The following is a 25,154-nucleotide window of genomic DNA, read 5'->3' on the forward strand; positions in this document are numbered from 1 at the left end:
ACATAATTCTTAGGGTTTCTTCATTTTTTTTAATTCTTTTATCTGATTTTTTTTCAGCTATGTTGGTGTTGATTCCCTGGTCCTCCAGATGTCCCAGTCTGCATTCTAATTGTTCGAGTCTGCTCCTCTGACCTCCTAGTGCGTTGTCTAATTCTGTTATTTTATTGTTAATCTTTTGGATTTCTACATGTTGTCTCTCTATGGATTCTTGCAACTTACTAATTTTTTCACTATGTTCTTGAATAATCTTTTTGAGTTCTTCAACAGTTTTATCAGTGTGTTCCTTGGCTTTTTCTGCAGTTATCCTAATTTCATTTGTGATATCATTAAGCATTCTGTAAATTAGTTTTTTATATTCTATATCTGATAATTCCAAGATTGTATCTTCATTTGGGAAAGATTTTGATTCTTTTGTTTGGGGGGTTGGAGAAGCTGTCATGGTCTGCTTCTTTAAGTGGTTTGATATGGATTGTTGTCTCCGAGCCATCACTTGGAAACTAGTTTTTCCAGAAAATCCGCTAAAAAAAAATGCAGTCAGATCCCTATTAGAGTTCTCCCTCTGGCTCAGGCTATTCAGATGTTAATGAAGCCGCCTGGGGAGGGTGGGGGAGGGAACAGAGAGATAGGGGAGTAGCACCTCAGAATATAGCCAGAGTTGCTTGTCTTGCTTGGAATGACTATTATATCTGAGATTCCCGCGGGCGCGTCACCTATGTGTGCTGGCTGTGTGGAGATTGCACCCGGGGGGTCTGGCCTGCTGGAGTCACGGTCAGATCCTCCGCTTCCAGCCCCACGTCCAGCGTCAAGGCTCCCCTACTGGGACGGTGCGCTCTCGACTCCAAAATCAGTCACTGCCTCCCGGGTACTTCTCGTCCCTCCAGCCGCGTGGCCGTGCCGCCTCCGAGAACCAGTTGGGCCTCCTCCTGGGGTTAGTTCAGATGGGTGGAGCAGCTCCCCGTGCTTGTGTCGTGACCGAGTGTCCCAGCTGGGACGCTGTTCTCCCCGCTCCAATACCAGTCGCTGCCTCCCGGGGACTTCTCCTACCGGCTGAGTCGCACGCCGCCCACGCGACCCGGCTGGTCCCCTTCCTGGGGTTAGTTCAGGGGGGTGGAGCAGCTCTCTGTGTTTATGCCGTACCTGCGTCCAGTCCAAATCCCTGCAGGACGGTTCCCCGGCTCGGACGCTGCTCTTTCTGCTCCAAGACCTGTCACTGCCTCCCGGGGACTTCTCCTACCGGCTGCGTCCCACGCCGCCCGTGGAACCGGCTGGTGCCCCTCCCGGGGTTAGTTCAGGGGGGTGGGGCAGCTCTCTGTGCTTGTGCCGTACCTGACTGGTATGCTGGCTCCAGGCTCTGGAAACAATCGCTGCTTCCCTGTATTAGTTTGTTCTCCGTCTCTAAATCTGTGTTTGTTGTTCAGGGTTCGTAGATTGTTATGTATGTGATCGATTCACTTGTTTTTCTGTGTCTTTGTTGTGAGAGGGATCCGAGGTAGCGTCTGCCTAGTCCGCCATCTTGGCTCCGCCCCTGTATTGCTGTTTTGCTGAGAGTTTTTATCATGAATGGGTGTTGTCAGATGCCTTTTCTGCATTGACTGCTAAGATCATGTTGTTCTTATATTTTATTTATGTGAGGGATTACATTGATTATTTTTCTAATGTTGAACCGTCCTTGCATACCTGGTATGAATCTCACTCAGTTGGTCACGATGTATTATTTTTTTGCTGTGTTGTTGAATTCTGTTGGCTAGAATTTTGTTGAGGATTTTCGTGTTTATGTTCATGAGGGATATTGGTCTCTAATTTTCTTTCTTGGTGGTGTCTTTACTTGGTTTTGATATCATAGTTACGCTAGCTTCATAGAATGAGTTTGGGAGTATTCCATCCTTTTCTATACTCTGGAATACCTTTAGTAGTACCGGTGTTAACTCTTCTCTGAAAGTCTGGTAGAATTCTCCAGTGAAGCTGTCAGGGCCAGGGCTCTTTTTGTTGTTGTTGTTGAGAGTTTGTTTATTACCTCTTCAATCTCTTTTGTTATAGATTTATTTTGTTTTTGTACCTCAGTTTATGTTAGTTTAGGTAGGTAGTGTGTTTCTAGAAATTTGTTCATTTTCTGTAGGTTTTCAAATTTGTTGGAGTACAGTTTTTCATAGTATTCTGTTATCATCATTTTAATTTCAGTTGGGTCTGTTGTGATATCATCGATCTCATTTCTTATTCTGGTTATTTGCTTCCTCTCCTGTTTTTCTTTTCTTATGTTGGCCAGTGGTTTATCGATTTTGTTGATATTTTCAAAGAACTAGCTTTTGGTCTTGTTGACTCTTTCGATTGTTTTTCTATTCTCTTTCATTTATTTTAGCTCTGATTTTTTTTTCTTCTGGTGCCTGAGGGATTCTTTTGCTGCGATTTGTTTGAGTTGTAGTGTTTATGTTTTGATTTTGGCCCTTTCTTCTTTTTGGATGTGTGCATTTATTGCTGTAAATTGGCCTCTGAGCACTACTTTTGTTGTGTCCCAAAGGTTCTGGTAGGATGTGCTTTCATTCTCATTTGATTCTGTGAATTTCTTTATTCCATTCTTAATTTCTTCTGTAACTCAGCAGTTTTTGAGCAAGGTGTTCAGTTTCTACATATTTGATTTTTTTTCCTTGTTGTGTTATTGATTTTTACTTTATGGCTTTATGTTCAGAAAAGATGGTTTGTAGTATTTCAATCTTTTAGATTCTGTTAAGACTGACTTTGTGGCCTAATAAGGTGGTCTATTCTGGAGAATGTTCCATGTGTGTTAGAAAAGAAAGTATATTTTCCTGCTTTTGGATGGAGTGTTCTGTATATGTATATGAGATTATGTTGGTTGATTGTGTCATCTAGATCTTCCGTGTCTTTATCGAGCTTCTTAATAGATGTTATGTCCTTCACTGAAAGTGGTGTGTTGAAGCCACCTGCTATTTTTGTAGAGCTGTCTGTTTCTCTTTTCAGTGCTGTTAGAGTTTATGTGTTTTGGTGCCCTGTCATTGGGTGCATATATACTTGTTATGATTATGTCCTCCTGGTGTATTGAGCCTGTAATCATTATGTAGTGTCCGTCCTTTTCCTTTGTGGTGGATTTTGCTTTAAAGTCTATTTTGTCAGAGATTAATGTGGCCACTCTTGCTCTTTTTTGATTGTTGTTTCCTTGATATATATACTTTTTATCCTTTGAGTTTTAGTTTGTGTCTTTGAGTCTAAGGTGTGTCTCTTGTAGGCAGCATATAGACAGATCGTGTTTGTTAATCCGTTCTGCCACTCTCTGTCTCTTTATTGGTGCATTTAGTCCAATTATATTCACTGTAATTATTGATAGGTGTAAGAAATTTTTTTTTGTTTTTTTGATGAGTTTAGTGCTGTCTTTTTGATGCATTTTTGTGTGTACATATGGTGTTGACAGTTTTTTTGTTCCTCCTAATTTTCTTTGCTGAGTTTTTTTTCTTTACGTATTTTCTTTCCGTTGTTGATTTGTATTTGCTGAGTCTTGGTGTTTTTTTTTTTTTCTTATGATGGCTACATTTGTTAGTTTCCTTTGTGGTTACCTTCAAATTTACCTTTATTTCTGTATGTTTGAAATGATCTTTTATTTCTTGATATCGCCTGTTCTTCCTCTCCTTATGAAATTTCTATGACTACTACTATTTAGTCCTTTTTTTGTTTTAATGTTGTGATCTTTTACATACTGACAACTCTGTTTCCCTATTTTCAGTGTTTTAGCTTTGACTTATTTTTCTGACTTCCCTGTCTGGGTCAATATCTGGTAGTTCTGTCCTGTGTTCTAATCTTTGGTTTTTATATGATATTATTGATTCTCTAGCCAGGGTATTCCCTTTTGTGTTTCTTGTAATTTTGGTTTGGTTTTTACAGATTCCCTTAATTTCTGTTTATCTGGAAACGCCCTAATTTCGACTTCATATTTGAGAGACAGTTTTGCTGGATATACAATTTTTGGTTGGAAATTTTTTTCTTTCAAGGCTTAATATATGCCTTCCCAATGCCTTTTTGCCTGCATGGTTTCTGCTGAGTAGTTAGAGCTTAGTCTTGTTGACGCTTTTTTTAGGTGACTTTTCATTTATTCCTGGCCGCTCTTAAAATTCCCTCTTTATCTTTGGTTTTGGCAAGTTTGATTATGTCTTTGTGACTTTCTTTTGGAATCTACCCTGTGTGGGGTTCTATGAGCTTTTTGGATAGATATCTTCTCGTCTTTCATGATATCAGGGAAGTTTTCTGCCACCAAATCTTCAGTTCTCTCTGTGTTTTGTGTTATCATCCTCCTGTTCTGGTACTCCAGTCACTTGTAGGTTATTCCTCTTGATAAAGTCCCACATAGTTTTTAGAATTTTTGCGTTTTTTAAAAATCCTTTTATCTGATTTTTCTTCAGTAAGTTATGTCAAATACTTTGTCTTCAGTCTCACTAACTCTGACTTTCATTACCTCATTTCTACTCCTGTGACTTTCTATTGAGTTGCCTAATTCTGATATTGTTAAACTTGTGGATTTCAGTTTGCTGTCTCTCTGTGGATTCTAGCAGCCTGTTAAATTTGGCATTCTGCTCTTGTATAGCCTTCCTAAATCCTGTATTGCTTTGTCTCCATGTTCCTTGGCTGGGTCTAAGTTTTGCCTGACCTCCTTCCTGATCTCTTGAAGAGCTCCGTATATTAATCTTTTGAAGTCTACCTCTGGTAATTCCAAGACTTTTTCTTCTTTCTGGAGGTTTCCTGGTTCTTTGTTTTGGTCACTTGCTGGAGCCATCATGTTTTGTGTGTTTATATGATTTGATATTGACTTGTCTCCGAGCCATCAATAAGTTATATTTATTTACTGTACATTTGCTTACAGTGTCCTAGCTTTTTATTTTGTTTTGTTATGCCCAGATAGGGTGAGTGTATGAGCCACTTTGATTATTGGCGTCTTCGAAGCTCTTAACATCCTGTCATCAGGTGGTTAGAGCTGCTACTGGGTATACCAGCCCGGGAGTGCATTTACTTTTCTTGTGTGAATTAAGTCCAGGTGTCCAGGTTGTCGGTCACCAAATGCGTGGTGCCTGCTCTCGCCTACAGTCCTAGATGGGCAGGGCTACACAGGGGTGATTGGAGCAGACACAGGTATCTGGCTACAGTAGGGGGTTATATGCTGAGCAAGGTAGGGAGCTGATGGCTGCCTCTGAGTGCCTAGGTGGAAGGCATGTCCCTGTTCCCTTGAATGAGTAGGTGGGTAGGTTTTGCAACCAGACTTTGGGCACCCAGTGCTGTTGGCTGTAAGGACAGGGAGTTACCACTTGTTCTTGGGCCCCTATCATGGGTAGCTGAGTGGATGAAGCTACCAGTCCTCTGGCACCTGATATGGGTGGGTGAGGACCCTGCTTCAGTGGGCACAGTGGTGTCAAATGTCATGAATCTGCCACTCCACCTTAGCTGTTGCAGTTAAAAATAGGGTTCAGGTATAGACCTTGTTATGCTATGCTAATGAGGGCTTATGCTGTTGAATGGCCCCTCATAGGAGTGAAAGACATTTGAAGTCTTTGGACCTGTTATGCCTGTGCCTAGGCAAAGGGACAGTGCCTGTCCTGAGTTCCTGGTTCATGGCGATTGTTCTAAAGCAATGAGTCTGGTTTGGGCACAATTAGTCCTGAGCACCCACCTTATGGGAGCCGACAGTTTCTTATTTATTTATTTGTTCATTTATTGTTCCAGCCCCAAAGCCGGGAGACTGCCTTGGGCATGACAGGTCCCACTTCTAGCCTAACAGGAGTGGCAACTGCTGTACACTACTTGACTGGGACTAGAGCAGTGTGGGGAGAGGCCCATTGAGGGAAAGAGGCACTTCCCAGAGGGGAAAGGGTTATTTTGATCCCACAAGGTAGGTTAGATGCTTACATGTAACTTTCACAGATCTAGCACTGCTTCCCTCTGGCCCTGGAGGCTTGTGGAGACTCTCTGCCATTCGGTTTCTTCCCACGTGGTAAAACGCTTTCTGAGCACTAATTCTTACCTCAGCCCACGTGCAGCAAACAATCAAGCTTGCAAGGTACTGGCTAGGTCAAGTCTGGCCCTTCTTCAATGCTTCTGAACTCTCTGTCTCCCCCCGCCAGTCAACCTGACTCTTCAGTTTTGTCTTTGATATTCAGGGCTTCTAGATGGTCATATATAATCAATTCACTTGTTTTTTTTGGGTCTTTGTTGTAAGAGGGACCACAGGAAGCCTATACTATTCTGCTTTCTTGGCCCCGACTTAATATAGTGGGTTTTAGAACCGTTTTAGCAGTTATATAAATTGTAACTTTCTTGGCACAAGGAGTGTAACTTCAAATAATGTCCTCCTCTAATTTTGGTCTCCTCTTTAAACCACTTTTGAGTCCTTGATCCAAAAAAGAATGATATAACACAATAGTAACAATAAAAGTAAATATTTAACAAGAGTAAACTCAGTAACAGAAATGAAGTAAAAAGTATTTGCTATTCTTCTGGATCTGGCCCAGTATTGATGAGCCTCATACCAAATTAAAAAGAGGTAATGATAGAGTGAAAAATACAATATTTAGTGACTATTTTATGAAACTCAATTTTATTTTAACTATGGTTTTAAAAAGAAGTAACATTTACATACTAGATAATTTTATCTTCAGTTTCTTTATTGAATTGTAAATTTATTTTGTGGAGATTGTTTTTTAAGACCCAAAGACAATAATCTGTCGGTTTTTTTGGGGGGGGAGCACGGGGAGGTAGGGAGGCTGTAGTAACAAAATATTTTTTATTCAAAATTGTAATTAGTTTTAGGCATGTGCCTTCCAGTCTTTAGCTGTTGGTGCTTCGTAGACTGATTGTTGTGGGAAAGGTTTAAAATAACAGAGGAATTCCTTGAGCATGATAGCACTTAGCTCTGTGTCTAGAGCAGCCACAAATGTCATTGTAGTATATTAAATATATGTGTTACGATTTTTAAAAAATTGCTCCGCGTTTAAGGACATTGAAATAATCCTGGCTATAAAAAAAAAAAAAAATTTTTTTTTTTTTTAATAGAGACATGCTAAGTATTGATAAACTATTCTGTTAATAGTTAGGTGAAACTTTAAGAATGTAAATCTGTAGTGTAGAAATACTAATGAACATAGACATATTAACAATAGAGAGCTAAACTCAGTCTTTCCTATGGACCTTTCGAAAATGTCCTGAAAAGCAGAACTTTAAAAAAGTGTATCAGCCGTATGCCCTCATTAAAGAAACACTGGAAAAAGAAACATTTATTATAGTTACTTTTGAACATGTTAGTGCATTTTCTTCCAGTCTTAATTTCTATGCATCAGGTTGTTTCAATGTATGTTTTATAAGTTGTATCACAACGTGTATTTTTTTAAAGTACCATAAACATAGTTCTAACTATACTGTATGTAATATTTTGTATTTTGCTCTTTTCATGTCATTTATGAACATTTTCATAGTATCACAGACACTCAACAAACTTCAGTTTAAATGGCTGCGTAATATGTCGTCTAGTGGATGTATCATTGTTTACCTAACTTTAGGTTTGGACAGTTAGGTTATTTGCAAGTTTTTAGTATTTGTGTGTTTTGCTCCGTGCATGAAACTTTTTGTATTCAAGTTTTTAAATAGATAAATTTCAGGATTGGAATTACTGGAGTATTAGGTATAAAGATTTTCAAGGCTAAATGCATATTTTTAAGTGTTTTCTAAAAGCAACTTAGAGTGTCATCTTTGATTCCAGAGAATAAAATTTAAATGTTATTTCAACATAAATTATAAGGTATATAATGTTTTAGCAATTATTCTTTAGTAATTTGTAGAAGTACTTCAGAGATATCACTTTCACGGGATTACAATAATTTGGATAAAATAATTGTCTTTAGAAAATGAGGGACCCTGGTGGTGTAGTGGTTAACAGCTTAGCTGCTAACCAAAAGGTCGGCAGTTTGAATCCACCAGTTGCTCCTTAAAAACCCTATGGGGCAGTTCTACTCTGTCCTATAGGGTCGCTATGAGTCAGAATCAACTCAGTGGCAATGGGTTTGGTTTTTTGGTTTTTCTGGTGGCACAGTGGTTAAGAGCTATGGCTGCTAACCAAAAAGGTCAGCAGTTCAATTCCACCAGCCACTCCCTGGAAACGCTGTGGGGTAGTTCTCTGTCCTGTAGTGTCGCTATGAGTCAGAATCAACTTGAATACAACAGGTTTTGGTTTTTTAGAAAATGAAGTTCAACACTATTCAGTTTTTAAATGTCCAGTATAATACATACTTCACTATAAAAAATCAGCAAGTAAGGCTTATCTGTTGTCTTTGAACAATTTGTGTGTGTGTGGGTGAGGGGAGGAGTGTAAAGAAAGGGCAAACTGAAACCCACATGAATCAAGGTCCCATCACTTAAAATGCCCTTGAATGAAAACTAACGGTTGAGATAGCAAATGTAGTGCTCATAAGTGCATGCCCCCTTCCATTGCTAACGTTTTATTCTTAAATGAGCATTCATTTTTCTTTTCTCTATCATATAATAGGAAAATACTATGTAAATGATATTGCATCTAATTATTTTTTTAATTGCTTTTCGATTTCTTCTTAAAGTTGTTGGCTGAACTTGTTCGTCTATAAACCCGTTGCTGTCAAGTTGATTCCAACTGGTGGCACAGTGGTTAAAAGTGCACCGCTGCTAACTGAAAGGTTGGCAGTTCGAACCCACCAGCCATTCTGCAGGAGAAAGTTGTGGCAGTCTGCTTCCGTAAAGATTTACAGTCTTGAAAACCCTGTGTGGGCAGTTTACTCTGTCCTATAAGTGTCACTATGAGTATATTCATCTATAGAACATGTTTATGTTGATTCTTGCTTATCATTTGATTTAAAGAAGTAAAATCCAGTGGCTCTGCTGGTATATTGCTAGGGAAGCTGAGGCTGTTTAAACGCTTTCCTCTCTTTCTGACAGGGAACAACTGACAGGATATGGTTTGTAATTAAAGTTTAAGGGCTTAAAAAAAAACAAGCAAAAAACCTGTTGCCGTGGAGTAGATTCCAACTCAAAGCAGCCCTATGGTCCAAATTGACTCGATGGCAGTGGTTTTCTTATTTTTTAAAAACCTTTATAGTTGAGCTAATTGTCACTGCTGGAGTTCCTATGCCCTCTGATATCGTCCTTGAAAAGTTGTTTTAATAGTTTAAGAAATCTGCTTGCCCTTAGCCTTTGATCTTTTGCTTTGATGTTCAAACAAAAGAGTGACACAAAACCGAGAATCTTGGTAGGCTAGGTAACCCTGTGTAAGAACATATCCTTTCAAGAAAAAGAAAGAATGAAGGAAAGAAAAAAATATATATATGCTCATTTATTGGGAAAAAGTCTGATCTCTGATCCTGGCTCTGCCTCTCTGTCATCCTGGATAATTTACTTAATCTCTCTGGGCCTTAGTTTTCTTATCTCTGAAATGGGAAGGGTCTGCAACTCTAACCTAAAGCCTGAAACTCTTGAGTATTTTTTTTTGGCTGAAATCTTGTGTGTGGTGTTCCCTATAAAGAAAGGTAACTAAAGACAATAGGAACCAGAAAGTATTTTATTTTCAACCTAATAACAATAATTTGTTTAAAAAAAAAAACTCTACAAAAGCAGTTTTACTGGTTGGTTTGTTAACCTCATTTGCTTAGGAGCCATGTCATAGTTTCAGATCTGGCAAAGGACACATGCTCTTTTAATTACAGCACAGCACATTTTGTGAGTGTACTCCCCCTCCCGCATACCTACCTGTAGTGTGTTCAAGGGATTTCGAGGTTGATCAAGGAAAAAGATATGACCATAAGATACAGCAGTGTTGCACAATAAGCTATTTATCAAGGCAGAACCAATTGACAAACTCATGTAGGGGGCAGTCCACCATAGCAGGAGGTCTTCCAGGGTCTAGTTTTTTTTTTTATGGCTACTAGATGGTGGGCACCGTTTTGTGGGGCACGTGAAGTAGGCAGGCTCCAAGTATCTAAAAATCTGCTTATTTGGGCTATTATAAAAATAATTGGATGTATACAAATTTGAGTTTGGTGCTGGTAGGCTTTTTTTGGGTTAATGAGCCTCAGATTCCTCTGAATAAGTAAATAACCTGGGGTCAATACACAGAGGCCATCTTGCCTCATTTATATTACACTACCATAATGGTTATCCGTGAAGCTCTGAAGAGCCACCAGACATCCTGTGGTTTTTAGTTTGACTACTCCATCAGGAAATCTGCTTACTAGGGACCTTGAAAACTAAGAGGTAGTTACATTGCTCTTACATACTTCTGATCAGTTAAGGGACTAAAGCTTTCTTGATTTATAGCTCCTAATACCCTTCAGGAAACCCTGGTGGTGTAGTGGTTAAGAGCTATGGCTGCTAACCAAAAGGCTGGCAGTTTGGATCCACCAGGCGCTCCTTAGATACGGTATAGGGCAGTCTACTCTGTCCTGTAGGGTCACTAGGAGTCAGAATCAACTTGAAGGCAATGGGGTTTTTTTTTTTGATTCTGACCCATAGCGACCCTATAGGACACAGAGTCGCTATGAGTCGGAATCGATTCGACGGCACTGGGTTTTCTGGGTCAAGACTGAGCCAAAGACAGCATAGTCAGATACTGGAAACGCCATTATGCCATTTGTCTGTAGATAAAAAAGCACCATTATGTCATTTATCCGTAAGTAGAAATGTATGCATGTTCATTACTATTTTAAATACAGGGTGTAATTAGGTCTGGACATAAAATTAGGTTGTAGAGATCCCATACCTCTTTGAGAAATAGTAGGAGTTGTCCTAGAGTAGACACCCACTATAAGACACTTTAAAACTCAGGCGGGCGAGGAGGGGTGGTGGATTTTGTTGTTCTTGTTGACATAGTATTGCGGGAGGTGTAGTGGTGATTTATGTATAGATGCAAACCTCTGACTACTTCATTAAGTAGCAGTATGATCATTCCAAGTATTCATACCAAGGTACACGTTATTTTATTATTTCCTCTTATTTCACCTGTATATTGCAGTTAGTACATAATGTGTATTTTTGGGAAACTTTGTATATATGTAGATTATGTTATTAAAAAATTCATTTCAAATTTTTAAAGCATTTGTAAAATACTTGTTTAAAAAAGGAACATTAATTACTTTGGCTCTTGTGAACTTCTTCAAATTTTCTGTAGCTTCAACTTGAAACTGCATATAAGCAACTGATGGTCTGTTCTACAGTCAGCTGCTGGCGTTGTTCTGACTGATAATATTGAGCTTTTCCATCGATTTCCATAGATGTTTTCAATCCTGATGGCGTAGTGGTTAAGTGGACTGCTGCTAACCAAAAGGTTGGCAGTTCAAGTCCACCAGGTGCTCCTTGGAAACTCTATGGGGCAATTCTTGTCTGTCCTATAGGGTCACTATGAGTCAAAATCGACTCGACAACAATGGGTTTAGTCAATCTGATTCTTCTGTATTCTATCTGGTGAGGTCCACATATATAGTTGCCATTTATGTTGATGAGAAAAGGTATTTGCAATGAAGAAGTTATTGGTCATGCAATCTCCAGCATCCTTTCTATCACAAAGGCTATTGTCATGGATTGAATTACGTCCCCCCAAAAATATGTGTATTAACTTGGTTAGGCCATGATTCCCAGTATCCTGTGGTTGTCCTCCATTTTGTGATTGTAATTTTATGTTAAAGAGGATTAGGGTGGGATTGTAACACCCTTACCAGGTCACATCCCTGATCCAATGCAAAGGGAGTTTCCCTGGGGTGTGGCCTGCTCCACCTTTTGCCCCTCAAGAGATAAAAGGGAAGCTAGCAGAGATTGGGGCCCTCATACCACCAAGAAAGCAGTACCAGGAGCAGAGCGTATCCTTTGGACCTGAAGTTCCTGCACTGAGATGCTCTCAGACCAAGGGAAGACTGATGACAAGGACCTTCCTCCAGAGCCAACAGAGAGAGAAAGCCTTCCCCTGGAGCCGCGCCCTGAGTTCGGACTTCTAGCCTATTAGACTGTGAGAAAATAAATTTCTTTTTGTTAAAGCCATTCACTTGTGGTATTTCTGTTATAGTAGCACTGGATGACTAAGTCAGCCATGTTTTCCAACTACTGATACTTCATCTTTGTTTCCAACTTTTGCATTCCGATCACCAGTAATTATCAGTGCATCCTGATTATATGTTCATTCAATTTCAGACTGCAGAAGTTGGTAAAAATCTTCAGTTTCTTCATCTTTGGCCTTAGTGGTTGGTATATAAATTTAAGTAATAGTCCTATTAACTGGTCTTTCTTATAGGCATATGAATATTATCCTGTCATTGACAGTGTTGTACTTCAGCGTAGATCTTTAAATTTTCTTTTTGACAGTGAATGCAACGCCGTTCCTCATCAATTTGTCATTCCTGGCATAGCAGACCATATGATTGTCCAATTCATAATGGCTAATACCAGTCCCTTTCGGCTCACTAATGCCTAGGACATCAATTTTTATGCATTCCATTTCATTTTTGATGATTTCCAGTTTTCCTAGATTCATATTTCATACATTACACATTCCAGTTGTTAATGGACATTTGCAGCTGTTTTATCTCATTTTGAGTTGTGCCAATGAGTCGTGTTTTGAGCGCCTTCTTCTGGCACTGTATCAGACAGTTCTCCGTTGGTATTCATAAGGTTTCACTGGCTAATTCTTTTTGTAAGTAGCCCACCAGGTCCTTCTTCCTAGTCTTAGTCTGAAAGCTCTGCTGAAACGTGTCTGCCATGCGTGGCCCTGCTGGTATTTGAATACTGGTGGCATACCTTTCAGCATCACAGCAACACGCAAGCCCCCACATTACTGACATGTGAGGGTTGTGGCCTTTCGATGTTCTGTATCTTTGTTGTGTTTCTTTCTAGGTGTTCTATCCTTCACCAATAGTGGTGTGCTGAAGTCTCCTACTGTTACTGTGGAACTGTCAGTTTTTCTTTTCAGTGCTGTTAGAGTTTGTTTTATGGATTTTGGGGCTCTGTCAATGGTTGCATAGATATTTGCTATGGTTATGTCGTTATGGTGGATTGTCCCTTTAATTATATAATGCCCTTCTTTGTCTTTTATGGTAGATTTTGTTTTCAGTTCTTTTTTATCTGATATTAGTATTGCCACTTCTGCTCTTTTTCGGTAGGTGTTTGCTTGGTATATTTTTTTCCATCCTTTGATTTTTAACAAATTTATGTCTTTGTGTCTGAAATATGTCTCTTGTTGACAGCATATTGATAGGTCCTTTTTTTTTTAAATCCATTCTGTCACTCTCTGTCTCCTTATGGGTGCATTTATGTTCAGTGTGATTATTGATAGGTGTGAGTTTATAGTTGTCATTTTGTAGCGCTGACATTTTCTTTTTTCCTTCCTTTTCTGTGATGAATCTGTCATTTGTGGATTTTTTGTTTGTTTTCATTTTTGTAGATTTTGTGTTCATTGAGACTTTCTCCTTTGTTTTGATGAGTAGGCGTTAACTTTCTTTGTGCTTACCTTGAAATTTACCCCATCTTCCTAAGTTTTAACCAGTCTGTAATTACTTGATAATGCCTTGACTTCATCTCCATTTGAAAGTTCTATACCTACACCATTTATTTTCTGTTTTTTTTGTTCTGACATTGTTGCATTTACAGATTGACCTCTCTGGCTTCCTGTTGTAAATTTTTAGTTTTGTTTTATCCTTGAGAATCCATTATCTAGGTTTATATCTGGCTGATGCCATCTTACATGCTTCAGGTTGTTGTCTGATGTTGTTGGTTCTCTAAGTGAAGAACTCCCTTTAATAATTCTTGTAAGTTTGGTTTTGTTTTTACGTATTCCCTTAATTTCTCTTTATCTGGAAATGTGCTAATTTCACATCACAGTTGATTAAGAGTTTTACAGGATATATTATCCTTGCAGGTTGGCAGTTTTTTTTTTTTTCTTTTAAGACTTTGTGTATATCATCTCATTGCCTTCTTGCCTGCGTGGTTTCTGCCGAGTAATCAGAGTTGATTCCTATTGTTTCCTCTTTGTATGTGACTTTTCGTTTTCTTGATGTGGTGTCAGGATTCTTTCTTTGTCTTTGGTTTTAGCTAGTGTGATTATGATAATGTCCTGGTGTTTTTCTTTTGACGTGTATCCTATATGGGGTTTGTTGAACTTTTGGATCTTCGGGTTTTTGTCTTTCATGACATTAGGGAAGTTTTTTGTCAGCTAATCTTCAGTGAACCTCTCTGTTTTCTATTTTCTCCTCGTATTCTGGAACTCCAATCACATGCAGATTTTTGATTTTGATCGTATCCCACATCACTCTCAGGGTTTCGTCATTTTCCTTTGTGTTTTTCTCTGATTTTTCCTCGTACAAAGTGGTATCCAAGGATTTGTCTTCAATTTTGCTGGTCCTGTCTTCCATTGTTTTAAATTTGCTGCTAAAACCTTGTATTGCACTGACCATTTCTGAAATCTTGTTGTTTATCTTTTGGATTTCTAATCGCTGTTTTTGTATGATTTCTAGTTGTTTATTTTGACATTTTGTTCCTGTATTATTTTTCTGATTTCTACCATTATCTTGTCTGTCTTTTCCATGATTTTTATCTGCATTTTCCATGATTCTGTGAGGTTTTTTTTTTTTTTTTCTTGTTTTTGTCTTCATTTTCCTTCGTCTGTTGGAGAATCCTGAACATTAGAGTTCTGAATTCCCCCATCAGGTAGTTACAGTGCCTTTTCTTCTAGCAGGAGGTCATCTGGTGTTTTATTTTGGTCTCTTCTTGGAGACATCATGTCCTTTTTTTTTTTTTTTTAATGTGTTTTGATATTGTCCGCTGTCTCCAGGACATTCAGTAATTGTTTTCTTTGTTTATTGACTGTATATTTGATTGTTTTGGCCCACTTTTTAAAATTTTATTTGGTTATGTCTGGGCAGGTGGGCTAGGCGTGTTTCCTTAGTTGCTTGCCTGTGGGCATGATACTTCTTACTACCTTGTCCAGGTGGGCAGAGCCAGTCATTCAACTCTAGTATAGCAGGGTGGGTCTGGTGAGGGTGGAGGGGTGGGGATGAGTAGTTTATGGCATGAACTGGGGAGTGACAGGGTGGAGCTAAGGGGCAGTGTAGGGTGGAGTCAGGGGGACCATGCCAGTACCACTTGGGGGCGTGGTAGTCAGTGCACAGTGCAGATAGGCAGGGGGGAAAAGGAGGAGATGTGATGTGCAGAACTAAGTGGGTAGGTGAAAGAAGAGAAATAAGAGAAAGAAACAAAGATTTCAAAAAAAAACAAAAAGTGAAGTAAAGTAAATAAATAGAAAGAAAAAATGTAAATAAAATGGCAGTGTGGTAAGATTCATTTGGTCAGTTGGGGCAGACCCACCGAGACCATGTGCTGGTGGCTCTCTAGCTGAGTGGAATGACTTGACCTCTTGAGAATGGTGTGGATGGTGCATGGGGTTAGGTGGGCAGGAGAAAGGAAAGGAAAAAGGGGAAGGAGAGGGAAGAAACTAACCATCAAAGAAAGAAAAAAATATATATGAAATAATTAAAAAAAACAAAATCAGTGACAAAAAGGTGATGGGGTTGCCGGCTGTTGGGGGCAAGGCAGAATTGGGGTGGTGGCGGGCTGATATCTCTCTTGCCAAGAAGCACGGCACTGACTGTCAGGAAGAGGAGGCAGCATAGGGCCTAGGTGGGAGGGAGAACGAAAAGGAAAAGAGGGAAGGTAAAGAAACATAAAAAATATGGTAGTGATAGAACTGGCCTGTGGGGGTCAAACCTGGGAAGGCCGTGTGTCAGAGACTGTGCAGCCAAATGGTACAGCACAGCCCACCAGGAAGTTGGGGGAGGCACACATGGCTGCTTGGATGGGAGAAAGCAAAGGAAGGAAGGGAGAGAAAGAGAAGAAAAAATAACAACAAAAAAAATACATAAATGCCGCTGTGGGAGCCAGTCTGAGATGGTGGTGCAGACCTGGGGAGGCCACGCACTGTGAATGTCCAACCAAGCTGTGCAGCACAGTCCCTCCAGCAGCGGTGGGGGCGGTTCACAAGGCTAGGTATGCAGTAGAAAGGAAAGGAAGGAATAAAGAGAGAGAGAAACACAGAAAAGGCCAAGAAAACAATATCACAAAACAAACAAACAACAACAAAAAAAGAAACCAAACACACAAAAAAAGAAGAAAGCAAACAAACCAAAAATTAGCCTGTCAGGAAGGGGAGAGGATGGCACATGGGGCTAGCTGGGCAGGAGAAAGAAAAGAAAGGAAGGAAGAGAAAGAAAAGCAACAAAGAAAGGCCTCAAAACAATATCAAAAAACAAAAGGAAAAGAGAAGAACAAAGCAAACAAAACCAAGAAATCACAGCCTGTCATGAAGGGATGGCACACGGGGCTAGCTGGGCAGGAGAAAGGAAAGGAGGAAGTGGGAGAGAGAGGGAAGCAACAAAAAAAAAGCCAAAAAATCAATATCAAAAAACAAGGGGAGGGGATGCACTCGGGGCTAGATCATTGGGAGTATGAAAAGGAAGAGAGAGAAAAGCAACAAAGAAAGCCAAACAACAATATCAAGAAACAAACAGAACTAAGCAAATAAACCAAAAAATCAAAGCCTGTCAAGAATAGGAGGGGATGGCACACAGGGCTAGCAGGTTGAGAGAAAGAAAAGGAAGGAAGGAGGAGAGAGAGAAAAGCAACAAACCACCCCCCCAAAATAATAATAATAAAAAAAAAGAACCATACACACACACACAAAAAGAACAAAGCAAACAGACCAGAAAGTCACAGCCTGTCAGGAAAGGGAGGGGATGGTACATGGGGTATCTGGGGGGGGGGGGGGTGGGGAACAAAAAAAAAACGGGGCTGAAGAGACTGGTTGGTGAGGGTGGGGAAGACCCCGGTGGCTGTGAGCTAGTGTCTCTCCAGCAGAGGCTGAGCAACCATGGCCCATTGGCAAGCAGTGGAGGGTGCAGAGGGAAGAAGGATGGGGAGTGGGAAAGTGTGAATCTGTGATTAACGGGTCCTCTTTCTCCTGCTGGGAGCTCTGTGGAGTTGCCTTCCATACTCCCTGTTCACAGGACTCGGTGGCTGAGGTCCAAGATGGTAAATCTGGGCAGCAGTGAGCTGTTATCTCTCTGGCTGTGCAACGGTGGCCCTATTGGCAAGCAGCAGAGGCCTTTTACAGGGAAGAAGGGTCTGGGGTGGGAAAGTGTGTATCCCTGGTTGTTGAGTGCTCTCTCTCCTGTTGAGAGCTCAGTGCAGTTGCCTTCCTGTTGTACTCCCTGTTTGAGTTCTTTGGTGGCTGTAGCCCAAAATGGCGAATCTGGCCACGTAGGCTGGTGTGGGACCTCCATTCCATAGCTCTTTGTTCTTTGTCAGTTTCTTATTCCATTCATCGCTTGATTGGGTTTTTTATTCCTTCATTTGGTACTTAGGGCTCCAGGATTGATGTTTGTATATGTTTTACTTAGTTTTTTTGGATCTTTGCTGCATCAGGACGGCATGGTACTTCTGTCTGTAGTGCCATGTTGCCTCCATCTCTCCAAATTGGTTCTGGACTGTAGCTTGTCCTGCGGTTGATATGAACCTTGCAAGGATTGGTCGATATACCAAGTGACTGACTATAGATTATGCTGCTATTCATAAGGTTTTCACTGGCTAATATCTTTCAGAAGTAGATGACCAGGTCCTTATTCCTAGTCTGTCTTAGTCTGGAAGCTTAGCTGAAACCCGTGCACCATGGGTGACCCTGCTGGTATTTGAATACCAGTGGCACAGCTTCCAGCATCATAGCAACACACAAGCCCCCACAGTATGACAAACTGACAGATGCGCCAACCGAACTGTATCCAACGAGATGTTTGGAAGGGAACCAGTGGCAGAGCCAGCTGAGATAGGCCCTGTGGCAGAGTCGGTGGTGACAGATGGCAGGGCCAAGAGGAGCGTGTCCTCAGAGGGCAGCCTATCCTCAGAGGCAGCCTGTCCTCAGGGGGCCGAAAGGAGGCCTTCATGGTTGAGAGTGTCTGAGAGAGCTGTTCTGCACTCAAGAAGGGAGATTTTGCCTACATACTTCCTGATTCTGATCCTGAGTTGTAGCCTGTTTAAAAAAAAAAAAAAATTTAACCACTTAACTGTAAGTATGGTCTGTGAGTTTTGTGTGGCCATTGCAACGGATTATCAAACTCAGAAGTAGAGAGTGCTGTGGGAGGGATGGATTGTGTCAGAATTGGTAAAAACGTTGGAGAATGGAGGTATGTCTTACCTGCACCTCGTAGGAATCAGCTTTGTGCTGATGGTAATTCTCATCATTCCCACTTGAGAATTTAGACAGTTTCTGCTGCCACCACCACCACCACCACACCATTTGTAACCACCACCATGCCATTTATACACTTGTCTTCTTCCTGATCTTAAGGGGAAGGTTCTTAGTCTTTCTCCATTGAGTGTAATGTTAGCTGTAGGTTTTTCATAAATGCCCTTTATCAGATTCAGGAATTGTCTTATATTCCCAGCTTTTTGAGTGTTTTTATCATGAAAGTGTATAGGATTTTATTAAAAGCCCTTGCTTGCATGGATTGAGATGATCATGTGATTCTTTTCCTTTGTCTAGCTAATGTGGTGTATTACAATGAACCACCCTTGCATTCCTGGGATAAATTCCACTTGATTATGGTGTACAATCCTTTTATTATGCTTTTGGATTGTGTTTGCTATTATTTTGTTGCTATTATAATTTTCTTGTCTATATTCTTTGTTGGGATATTCATAAAGGATATTGGTCTGTAGATTTCATTTCTTGTGGTATCTTTGTTTGGCTTTAGTATCAAGGTAATGCTAGCTTCATTGAATGACTTAGGAAGTGTTCCCTACTCTGGATTGCCGTCACTTTTTTTAGAAACATTTAGTAGAATTTTCCAGTGAAGTCTTCTGGTCCAGGATTATTTATTTATTTTTTTGGTTGTGACTTTTTTTTTGATCACTCATTCAGTCTTTTCACTTGTTATGAGTCTGTTGAAATTTTCTATTTCTTCTTGAATCAAAGTAGGAAGTTTTTTTTGTTTGTTTCTGGTAATTTGTTTCATCTGGATTATCTAATTTGGTGGCATATTATTATTCATAATATTCTATTATAATCCTTTTTATTTCTGTAGGTTCAGTTGTAATGTCTCCACTTTCACTTCTGATTGTAGATAGTTGCATCGTCTCTCCTTTTTTGTCCATCTCTCTTTTTTTGTTCATCAGTCTAGCAAAGGTATGTCAATTTTATTATCTTTTCAAAAAACCCATGTCTGGTTTTGTTAATTTTCTCTTGTTTTTCTATTCCTTATTTATCTCTGTTCTCATCTTATCTCTTTCCTTTTGATTGCTTTGGGTTTGGATTGCTCTTCTTTTCTGTAGTTCCGCAAATTGAAGAGTTAGGTGATTGATTTGTGATTTTTTTTGTCTTTTTTAATATAGGTGTTTACAGCTATGAATTTCCCTCTGAGCACTGCTTTTGCTGTGTCCCATATGTTTTGATATGCTGTGCTTTCATTTTCATTTGACTCTAAATTTTTTTGTATTTCTCCTTGACCCGTTAGTTGTTTAATAGTGTGTTGTTTAATTTCTGTATATCTGTGTATTCTCCAGATTTTTTGTCATTAATTTTTAATTTCCCACCATTGTAGTTGGTAATAATAGCTTGTATGATTTCAGTCTTTTTAAATTTTTTGAGACTTGCTTTGTGACCAGACATGGACTATCCTAGAGAATTACCCATGTGCACTGCAGAAGAATTTATATTGTGTCATTGGTGGGTATTCTATATATGTCTGTTAAATCTAGTTGGTTTATGGTGTCATTCATGTCCTCTGTTTCCTTACTTATTGTCTTAGGCTGGGTTCTCTAGAGAAGCAAAACCAGTAAAGTGTATAAATACATGTATAAAGAGATTTGTATCAAGGAAATAGCTAACTTGGTTGTAAAGGTTGGAATGTCCCAAATCTGTAGGTCAGGCTGAAGGTTTCTCCTGATTCACATAGCTGCAAGAGGCTGATGAACCCAAGACTGGCAGGTCAGACAGCAGGCCTCTTGCTCACAGGCTATGAAGACTGACGAATCACAAGATAAGCAGGCAAGATCGTAGGTAAGCTGTTAGCTTAAGTCCCAAGAACTGGAGGTCAGATGAACAAGAGCCAGTTGCAGGATCCAGAGTGACCAAAAGCCCACAAGGCGTGCAAGACAGTCCGCTTATATTCGATGCAGACTACACTTCCAAGGAAACTCCCTGTCATGGCTTGAATTGTGTCCCCCCAAAAATGTGTGTATCAACTTGGTTAGGACATGTGTGGTTGTCCTCCATTTTGTGATTTTAATTTTATGTTAAAAAAAAATTTTTTTAAGAGGATTAGGGTGGGATTGTAACACCACCCTTACTCAGGTCACCTCCCTGATACAAGGTAAAGGGAGTTTCCCTGGGGTGTGGCCTGTACCACCTTTTACCTCTCAAGAGATAAAAGGAAAGGGAAGCAAGCAGAGAGTTGGGGGACCTCATACCACCAAGAAAGCAGCACCAGAAGCAGAGCATGTCCTTTGGATCTGGGGTTCCTTCTCCTGAGAAGCTCCTCGACCAGGGGAAGATCCATGACAAGGAATCTTCCTCCAGAGCTGACAGAGAAAGTTGTCTCCTAGAGCTGACACCCTGAATTTGAACTTGTAACCCTACTAGACTGGGAGAGAATAAAGTTCTCTTTGTTAAAGCCATCCACTTGTGGTATTTCTGTTATAGCAGCACTAGATGACTAAAATACTCCCTTTAAACTGATTGGCTACTCACAGCAGATCCCATCATGGAAGGTGATGAGATCACATTATATTGAATCTCATTATGGAGGTGATCACGTCGTACGACTGCCAAACTACATCATAACTGCCAAACCACCAAGAATTATGGCCCAGCCAAGTTGACTCACAACCTTAACGATCATGGTTGTCTTCTTTCTAGATGTTCTTTGCATTATTCATAGTGGTATATTGTTTGCTTTCTGTTTTTAGGTGCATATATGTTTACAATTTTTATATTTTCTTGATTTATTTGACCCTTTTATCATTATATGTTTTTCTTTGTCTCATAACATTTTCACTTAATGTTTATTTTTGCCTAATATTAAGATTGTCACCCCTACTCTCATTTGGTTATTACTTGCATGGAATGTTTTTTTAGCCTTTCACTTTCAACCTATATATGTCCTTGGGCCTAAGCGTCTCTTGTAGGTGGCATATAGTTGGATCATTTTTAAAATATCCGTTCTGCCAATCTCTGCCTTTTGATTGGAGCATTTAGTCCATTTATATTCACTGTAATTACCAACAAGGAAGGGCTTATATCTGCCATCTTGTAATTTTTTTTTTGCATGTGTTTTATACCTTCTTTCTCTCTTATTTTCTCCCAATACTGTCAACTCTTGTGTTTTGTTGATTTTTTTGGTAGTGAACCATTTTGATCCCCTTCTCCTTCCTTTTTTGTGTATTTTTTTAGATTTTTTCTTTTGTAGTTGCCATCAGGATTACATTTAACATCTTACATTTAAAACAGCCTGGTTTAAATTGATACCAACTTAACTTCAATAACATATAAAAACTCTGTAACTATACACCCATTTCTCACTTATCTACTATCTCATTATCTGACATTCTGCATTTACGACACAGTCAAAAATCTGTCAACTATTTTGCACACTAACGATGTATGTCTGGCAGTAATGAATGCCGAGGTGTGAGGCAAGAGTAATGCTGGCTGTGATGGTTAAGGTATGTGTCAGTTTGGCTGGGCCATGGTTCTCAGTAGTTTGGCAGTTATGTAATGATGCAGTTTGACAGCTATGCGATGATGTAGTCATCCTCCACTTTGTGATCTGATGTGGTCATCCTCCATCTTAGCATAACACCGATTTTCACCTGACGACTTGGTCTTTAGAACCTAACCATGTTGTTAAGTGAAGAGTGAGTATACTCTTCTTTTCCTCACTGCTCCCTTCATTTATGTTGTTGTTATTACCTATCATATCTCTGTACATCATGTGCCCTGTAACATAAGTTTATACCTTTTTTTTTTTTTTTAACACATCTGTCATTATAAAGCATGAAGGACATAACCATTAGGATTACCAAGCAAAAATACCTTTAAACTTACCTTACACTTGCTTATGCAATGACCCTTAATGTAGATCTCTTTTTTCTGTGTATGGCTTCAAGGTACCTTCTGGTGTCATTTCTTTCTTAAGGACTTCCTTTAGCATTTCTTGTAGGGCAGGTCTAGTGATTATGAACTCTCAGTTTCTTTTTATTTGGGAATGTCTTAATTTCACCCTCATTTTTGAAGGACATTTTTGTTAGATATAGGATTCTTAGTTGACAGTTCTTTTCTTTCCACACTTCAAATATGTCATTGCATTGCCTCTAGTCCCCTCGGTTTCTGAAGAGAGCCCAAACCAAACCCACTGCCATCGAGTCTATTCCGACTCATAGCGACCCTATAGGATAGAGCAGAACTGCCCCATAGAGTTTCCAAGGAGCGTCTGATGGATTTGAACTGCTGACCTCTTGGTTAGCAGCCGTAGCACTTAACCACTACACCACCAGGGTTTCCTTCTGAAGAGAAGTTGGTACTTAATCTTATTGGGACTCCTTCGGTTTTGTTGAAGTTTGTTAAGCTTCTTGGATTTATAGACTGATGTCCTTCATCTAATTTGGAGAGTTGTTTTTTTTTTTTATTTCTTTAAATATTTTTTTGTTTTTCTTTCTTGTCACCTCAGATTTCTGTTATGCATATGTTAGTTCACTAGTTGGTATCCCACATTTCCATTAGGTTATGCTCAGCTGTCTTGTTGCTTCTCAGCCTCCATAATTTTGATTCCCTTATCCTCTAACTCACTAATTCTTCTGCCAGCTCAAATCTGTTGTTAAATTCTTCCAATGAGATTTTATTTCATTTCCAGTATTTGTTTTTTTCTAATAAAATCTTTCTATTTATTTCATGTTCTCATTCATGAATCATTTTCCTGATTTCATTCAGTTCTTTGTATTTTCCTTTAATTCTTTGAGCTTGTTTAATATATTGTTGTATTCTTCCAATCTGTTCATTATTCAGCCTTCCATAAATATGGTTTTTTTCTTTTTATCTTGTTTACTTGAATGGGCCATATTTCAGTTTCCCTGGGAGCCTTGTGATTTTTTTGCTTAAGTTGGAATCTTAGAATTTTAAAAGGTGTTAACTTTCTCAGTTCCCCCAATTAAGCAGTGTTTTGATGGTGCGAATTTCTGGGAGACAGTCTTAAACAGACACATTCATACTTTGCTTACTGCTTAGTCTCAGTCCTTGTGATATCTTTGGTTCAGGCCAGACCCAAGTTTCATATCTTTAACAGCTCTCAGACAGATCTGAGAACAAACACTAATCAATCTGTCCCCCTCTTCCCAGGGGAAGCCTTTTGTCTTTGGTCACCATATGCAACTCCACTCTCTGAGGACTCCCAATTCCTGCCAAACCAAGATTAAATTAAGTCTTTAGCTGCTCTAAAACCAGTCAGAAAGCACACACTGGTTAAACCATCCTCAGGCTGATATAGTCCTCAGTCCTTGGGATTACTGCTTCCTCCACCACTCTGTGAGGGCTCAGTTTCTAGTTAGACCACAGTTTCAGTATTTCAGGCTGCCTCCATACCAGTTAGAATATACACTCTGAAGTGTCTGCTAGCAAGATTTACTTTATTTCAAAGCCAGAGATTGGGACACTTCCCAGTGCACAGGAGAGCTGCATGTTGGTTGGGAGTGCACGTATAGTTGTAGCTCCACTTTAGCTGTCTTCTGTTCAGAGATGGGGGAAAGTAGAAGCATCCTGAATTGTTCTCCAGGGAAATCTAACCTATTTATTTTGGGACCAGACATCAGAGCGTTTCCCATTGCATAGGAGAGCCTTGCATTGGCTGGGGGTACAGTGTGCTAACGTTCAGCCATCCGTGTGCTCTTCTGGAAAGGGGAGGGGCTGGGCTAGTGGATGAAGCACTTTTTCAGCCTTAAGAGATTTTTCCCTGTCTTGATTCAGTTTGTGTTCCTTGATGCATTCTTCTGCTCTCTGTTTTAGAGTTATCATAGGGGTTATTAAAGACTTCTAGTTGTATTTCTTGATGCTTGTGTGGGAAGGATCAGGATCTTAGACTTGGTCACACTGCCATTTTTCTGGAACCATCTTAAAGATAGCTTTTTATCGTTGGTGTGTTTAACACTGGATTTGGTTACATCCTCTATGTGTTCTTTTATTTAACAGTCCTTCCACCATCCCTTCTCTTTTTTCTTGTCATTTATTTGCTGGAGAAATCTTATCATTTGTTCTGTTGACAATCCCATTCTCTAAATTTGCCTGATTGCTTCCTTGAAGTGTTTAACTTCTTTCTGTATTTCCCTTTCCTTCTAGACCTAGAGGATTGATTAGATTGAGGTTCAGTTCTTTTTTTTTTTCCTAAAGCCAAGAATTCCCTATAGGTGGGGGTAAGAACTTCCTATCGCATTATATGACCCCCCCAAAAAAACCGTTGCCAGTAAGTCGATTCCGACTCATAGCGACACTATAGAACAGAGTAGAACTGCCCTGTAGAGTTTCCAAGGAGCGCCTGGTGGATTTAAACTGCCGACCTTTTGGTTAGCAGTTGTAGAGCTTAACCACTACACCACCGGGGTTTCCATTGCATTATATGAGGAGGTATGTAATGTCTGGTTGTCCCACTTTTAGTGATGCTAATGTTGATCAGAGGATTCGGATGGTGTCAACCTGATACATTTACTGTAACATTCTTAATCTGCCTTTCCTTTTATGATGTTTTAACATCCATTGGTGATCATTGCCTAGATCCATTATTTCATTGGAGGTTGCAGAATGGTGATTCTCTAATTATGTCTTTTTTTTTTCTCATTTTTAGCTGAAGTTCTAAAAATTAAAACAGAAGGAACTTTTATACATTATTTTGTTAGCCTGAAATACAGTTAAGTTAGTATAAGAAGAGCAGATTAAATGTTCAGTTGTCTTCCTTTTTCAGTTTTCAGAATAATAAGTTCGGTTTAACAATCTCCAGTGGTGACCAAAGAAGAGTTTATTATTAACTCATAAATTTTTATACATTTGATGTGTTTTAGTCCACGGAAGTCATCGTTTT

General features: G+C 39.6%; 1 protein-coding gene across 2 annotated transcripts in view; it reads left to right on the forward strand.

The window, feature by feature from the left end:
* The window catches only part of PIK3CB (phosphatidylinositol-4,5-bisphosphate 3-kinase catalytic subunit beta), a 205,861-nt gene that overhangs the window by 74,219 nt on the left and 106,488 nt on the right, over positions 1–25,154 (forward strand). The window lies entirely within an intron of this gene.

The sequence above is a fragment of the Loxodonta africana genome, chromosome 26 (assembly GCF_030014295.1).
Source record: "Loxodonta africana isolate mLoxAfr1 chromosome 26, mLoxAfr1.hap2, whole genome shotgun sequence".
Taxonomy (NCBI): domain Eukaryota; kingdom Metazoa; phylum Chordata; class Mammalia; order Proboscidea; family Elephantidae; genus Loxodonta; species Loxodonta africana.